The sequence below is a fragment of the Protopterus annectens genome, chromosome 3.part1 (assembly GCF_019279795.1).
Source record: "Protopterus annectens isolate FY-2018-M chromosome 3.part1, PAN1.0, whole genome shotgun sequence".
In the NCBI taxonomy this organism is placed as follows: domain Eukaryota; kingdom Metazoa; phylum Chordata; order Ceratodontiformes; family Protopteridae; genus Protopterus; species Protopterus annectens.
The window spans coordinates 325,354,508-325,360,507 of NC_056732.1; positions in this window are offsets into that span (position 1 = coordinate 325,354,508).

The following is a 6,000-nucleotide window of genomic DNA, read 5'->3' on the forward strand; positions in this document are numbered from 1 at the left end:
ATAAAATTGCGGTTTTCTAACAGATTAGTGGCAAATCATTAAAGACTGAAGTTAGAAAATAATGACAGACATTTGTGTTTCAGACTTCATACCCTTCAGAAAATTCATACTAATGCAAAACCTATTATTCTATCAAATTTCTAATTTTTTAAGAGCAATATTTAAAAATTGTACCTATTTTTTGACCTTTTTCCCACTTTTATTTGTGGCTTTGTACATATGTCTTCCTCTAAGAGGTAGAGAGGTATGGTCTGGGTGCCAAGCCCTTTAGACCTTTCTTGCCATCGAAGACTGCTGCTCTGCAGCTTTCGAAGATAGATGGTCAGCCTGTGCTGTCCCACTGCTGACCACACAAGTTCCCTTTGGGGAAAAATACCTCCACATAGTATTGTTATTATTTAAATTTACTTCCATGTGTGAGAAAGTGCTCTTTAAGCTAGTAATAAGTGTTTTATTGACTGTCATGTGACTTTGCTGTAGTTTTAAATGGGAATTCACTTTTGTGTTTCACAGTTTAAAACTTGCTTTAAACATACCAAATCCATTTTTCTGTGGAGAAACTGTGTTTAAATTACTCTTTGGGACTGGGAAAGTAGATTAGAGTGATTTTCTGTGTGTATAAATGACTTTATACTACTTTATACTATACTAAGCTTGTGCTGCTTAGTTTCTCTGGGAAAATGCACCATTTCATCTTGATCATTGAATAAACTGCCAGTCCCACAAATGGTCCTTTTTCCAGCCATAAAAAGTTAACTGTAAACAGCCTTTGCCACCACAGGAGGATATTAATTTGTTTCACTAGCAGGTGAGTGACTCTGCTGTGACCAAAGCTGCCTTCTCAGACCACTCATCTGTTTCCCCAGATCCCCTGGTGTTGCCTATACAGCCATTATGGACTTGGGGTTAGCCATGTTCTCTGTGGCTGTTTGGCTCTGTTTAGCTGGTGAGGGAGAGACACTTTTGTTAGTGTTGGGAGAAGGGGCAGGAAAGGTGCCCCTTCTTAACCAGAATGTTGTGTCCATCCTTGACGAAGCAGTTACTGCTATTAAAAATCCTGTTTGCCATAATTTTCCTGTACAAAAAAGCAGAAAACTAAATGTATATCTACTCCTGCTTTTGTTCCACTGGACAGGAGTAGTTTATTAGGACTAGCTCAGGGTTTTGTGCATGCTATTGGCTCTTCTTACCAGGTGGTTTCAAGTAAGAGAAAAAGGGATTACCGTTTTCCTGAAAAGATTCAAGAAACTCAATCTGGGGATTGGGGGAATGTGATGGGACAGATACAGTTTTTTTTCTTCTCAGAATTCTGATTCAGACTTGGAGGAGAGCATGCTTTCTGAATCTTTCAGTCAAGGATTCTCTTTCCCTCAGACTATTTCTGAATGTGCCAATGTTTTTAATGGTTGAACACTGACGTTTCTCAGTCCATCAGAAAATACTATGAAATGTTACAGCTGGAATTCCCTGAACCTCTTCCCACCCCCACAATGCTGCCAACTTTGGAGGATGTGTTTGTCGCAGTCTGTGGTTTCCCTGATAGCCACCTTGCTGCACCTAAGAAAGCAGATAAAATGTTCAAAGTTCCTCAGTCTTTCAAATTTCTGTAGGCTCATCCCAGACTGACCCAGCAACTATAGCTTTAATTGATCCAGCTGCTTCGAAGCATTTTGGTAACTATAGCTCTTCCCCTTTTGACAAGGATGGTAAAACTAATAAGTATGGGGAAAGGGTGTATGCTCTGCAACTTTAAATTTTAGAATTTTGAATTGTCAGGCTAATATGTTAAAGTTTATTCTGTCTAATTGTGAAAGAATGAGGAATGTGTTGTCTGCAGTTTGCGTGGTTCTGTTTCTTCAGTTTCTCAGGCCCCTACTCATTGTTTAAATTATGTTTATGTGTCTGTAGATACTACATCCATTGCATTGAGGAAGTTTGCCTGGTCGTGTGTTCGCAACCTTCAGAGGATGTAAAAAGTGAGATTTTAAATTTACCTTTGGATAGAGATTTTGATGTTCTTCGTGTTTCACTGTTTCAGTCATTACATTTGGATTATCTGCCTGCAGGTAGCCCTCAGCCGGCCTGAATATCAAAGTTTTGGTTCCCTGCATCAGATTCTGTTCCGTCTTCCATGATGTCAAGTTGCCAGGGGTATAAAACATGCAGCTGATGCCATTACACCAGTCTTTCTTGCCACACGGTGCCCGAAGCAGAAGCTGTTCGCAAGTGTTGGTCAGCCGACTCCTGAAATTTTCATTTTCAAGTTTCAGAACCGAAGTCTTCAAAAAAGCTCAGTACCCCGTTGGGGATCCTTTTTCTTGCTCTAAACCGATGTCAGTAAAAGTTAACAATTGTATTGCCTGTGGAAAGCAAATACCGCATAAAGATTTTTATTCGTACTGCATTCCTTGCTTAGGCCCAGACCATGACGTACCTCCCTGTCGGTTTTGTGCTTTATTCAAAGCCCAAACTATTCATTGTCAGTTTATTTTTGCAGCAAATTATTTTGGTGCTTAATTTAACTATCCAGAAATGGTTTTGGTAAGCCACCCGACTACCGACATTCCAAAAAAACGTAAAGATAAAGACAGAGACAGACCGCATAGGTCCAAAGCTGCAGACGACACTTCCGTTAAGCTAGTTGCCAGTTTGCCAGTACTCAGTGAGGCAATTTTGCAGCCCCTGATACCGCTACTTCAGATTTGCAGGCCTCTACTGAGACCCATTCGGAGTCTGGTATGCCGCAAGATGCTTCTTCGACCATGGAACCTGCGGATGTCTCTACCTTGGATGGGTCCGGAGCCGCTGTGCAGGCACTGGCTTCTGAGGGAGTATTCAGGCTCACTGACTTGCATTTCAAACAGACACCATCTTCTTCTTCAAGGTCTAAAACTCGACCCATGCCTAAAAAAAGATGTTCAAACCACATGGTCAGGCCCATATGCCTAAAAAACAAATAATAAGAATGGTTGAAGACCTTATTATTTTAATTAGGGGAAGCCAGCCTTCACCCTCTAAGAGACCTAGAACTGATTTTCCTTCTGATTCTTCTGATCAGGATTCTGAAATTTCTGTTTCTTCTGATTACCAGGATTTGCCCTTATCTACCTATGAGGATTCTGATGCAGATGACTCCATTCCCTCTGCTTCCCCTCCAGAAGATTTTTCTTTTGGTGAAACCTTGCACACTCTTAGGGAGCATTTCCGCTGGGAAAGCCAGTATTACTCTGACTCCAAAAAGAGGCTTAGAGAATTCTTACTCCTCCCTCAACACAGGCCTTTAGCTATACCTCCTGTCCTGGACATTGTAGATGATGCCTTCTTGGAATCTAGCCTAGCCCCAGACACTTTACCTCTAGCTCCCAGGAAACCTGACAGGTATTACAGGGTACCTGACTCTCACAAGTTCCTCTTCAAGAATCCTACTGTGGACCCAGAGCCATTTCTCAAGGACTTAAAGGCATTTAGGCTACTACTGCCAAAAACCCTACCCCCTCTGATAGAGATTCCAGGGCCTTGGACAGATGGGGTAAGAAGGTATGCACTTCTGCTACTTTGGCCATTAGAGCCTTAAACTGCTAGTTTCATATGTTAAAGTATCAGCAAGATATTATGGGACTACTTAAACAGAAAATTATGTTGATTCCTGACTGTGCTGAAAATAAAGAATTACAAGATTTAATGCATTCTGCTGAACAAGTTGGTAAACATACTTTGCAATGTGGTTTTGACTCTTTAGAAGCATCTTGCAGGGCTGCTGTCACTGAGTCTATTCTTAGAAGGCATGCTTGGCTTAAGGAGCAAAATTTGCCAGATCATGTTAAAGCTAAATTACTGCATGCTCCCTTAAACCAAGACTGCCTGTTTGGTAACAAAGCAGAAGAAGTCCTTAAAAAGATGGAGGAAAAAGCTAAATCTATGCAAACTGTTAAAGATTTCCTGTAAGTACAGCCTCCCAGATTCAGTAGTCAGTGGCCTGCTAAGAATTGGTCCTTTTCTGTCTCTTCCAGGCCTTCTCAGTCCAAACCCAGGAACAGCAGACCACCTAGGCTACAGTCTCAAGGTATTCACAGGCCTAAGCAGTGGGGAGTCCCACTTCCAAAGCTGGAATTAGTAAGTCACCCACCTATGGAAAAATGTCACAATGATTTAATCTTAAACCTTCCAAGCCCTACTCAACTGCCTGCCCCCTTAGAGGAAAAGATCGTCCGGCATGCAAAAAACTGGGAACTCATTACCCAGGACAAATGGGTTTTAAATGGGTTTTAAATATAGTTTCCCAGGGATACAAATTCCACTTCCACACCTTAACAACCCCAAACAGTTGGCCAGACATACCCCCAAATCAGTGGGCAGAGGCTCAACAGCAGGTTCTCTCTCTTCTAAGTATCAGGGCTATTCAGCCTATCCCAGCAGAAGAAAGGGGGCAAGTCCAGTATCTATCAGCCTGGGATGACATGCTCGACAAGCCATGTTGCTTCGCTAGGGACGGCTTGCACCTGTCACCACTGGGCTTTCGGATACTGGCAAAGGCTCTGGCCACTCCCATAGTGCCTTTTTTAGGCAAGGCTCAAAAGTCAAATCCACCTCTATAGACAGCACAAGGTACAAGAAACTAAGGGTAATGCTGCTAAATGCCAGAAGTCTTAACCTCAAGATGCACGCACTCAAAGCTCTCCTCAGTATGGAGAACATCGATATCTGTGCAGTGACAGAAACCTGGTTCAAGGCTCCAGAGAGCACCCCAGCACTACCAGGTTATACCTCATATCATGCTTTTCGGACCCAAAACCCAGACCGAACCACAAAAGGAGGGGGAGTTTCCATATTTATCAAGGATATCCACACCTCCAGGTTAGTGGCATTGCATGAAGTATCGGAGACCATCCATGTGCAACTAACAGTGGGCAAAACTGCTTTTCAGTTTATAGCATCCTACAGACCACCCTCTCAAAGTCAGGAATCCCACTCGGCTTTCCTGAAAACATTGGAGAACATGAAGATCTTTCCGAACACCATTATATTGGGTGACTTCAACTACCCAAACATAGACTGGGAGCACTACTCAAGCCCCAGCACCTTAGCCCAAAAGTTCCTGGAAATTATAAACTCAAATGCTATGGAACAACTAGTTACCACTCCCACAAGAGGGGATAACATACTAGACCTGATCCTTACCAACATGGGGACTCTATGCTCCATACCAGAAGTATATCCTTCATTGGTAAGATCAGACCATAAATTAATTTCACTGGATATCCACATCCCGACCCCACCCCCAGCCCAGAAAACCACAGTGAAAAACTTCTCAAAAGTGAACTTCTCACTTCTCAAAACCGAAGTGAAATCTTTCAAGGCCCCAGGGCCAGTGAAAACTATGGCCCAAACTGCAGAATCCTATATAAATGCATTCTATGGACATCTCCAGGAATGCATGGATCAAGCTATCCCAAACAAAACCAAGACCCAATCATCCAAAGGCAGGCATCCAGTCTGGTGGACCCCAGCCATAAATAGACTGTACAACAGAAGGAGGAAGATACTACATGATAGAGCAAAATCCCTAATAGGGAAGGCATCTCTGATCAGTACTAGCAAAAATTACGATCCTCATAAAATCCTCCAAGGCCAGCTTTGAGAGAAAAATTGCACAGGACACTAAAGACAATCATAAGGCTTTTTTCAGTTATGTTAGGAACCTGGGATGCAACTCCCAGACTTGTTCTGAGTTGATTCTAAACGACAAAAAATACACTGAACCCACAGACATCGCCAATATCCTGGCAGACAGGTTCAGTGCAAACTTCTCCACCCTCCCCCAAAAGAGCAAGTGTCTATCCTGGCAGGGGGCTGCCTCCCAAACATCTCTGATGCTCAGGTGAAGGCTGCCCTCTCCAAAGCAAAAAAAACACTGCTTCCATGGGACTAGATGGCGTCCCAGGTTGCGTCCTACATGAACTCCAAGAAGAACTAATCCCGCAAATAAAACAGCTGTACAAT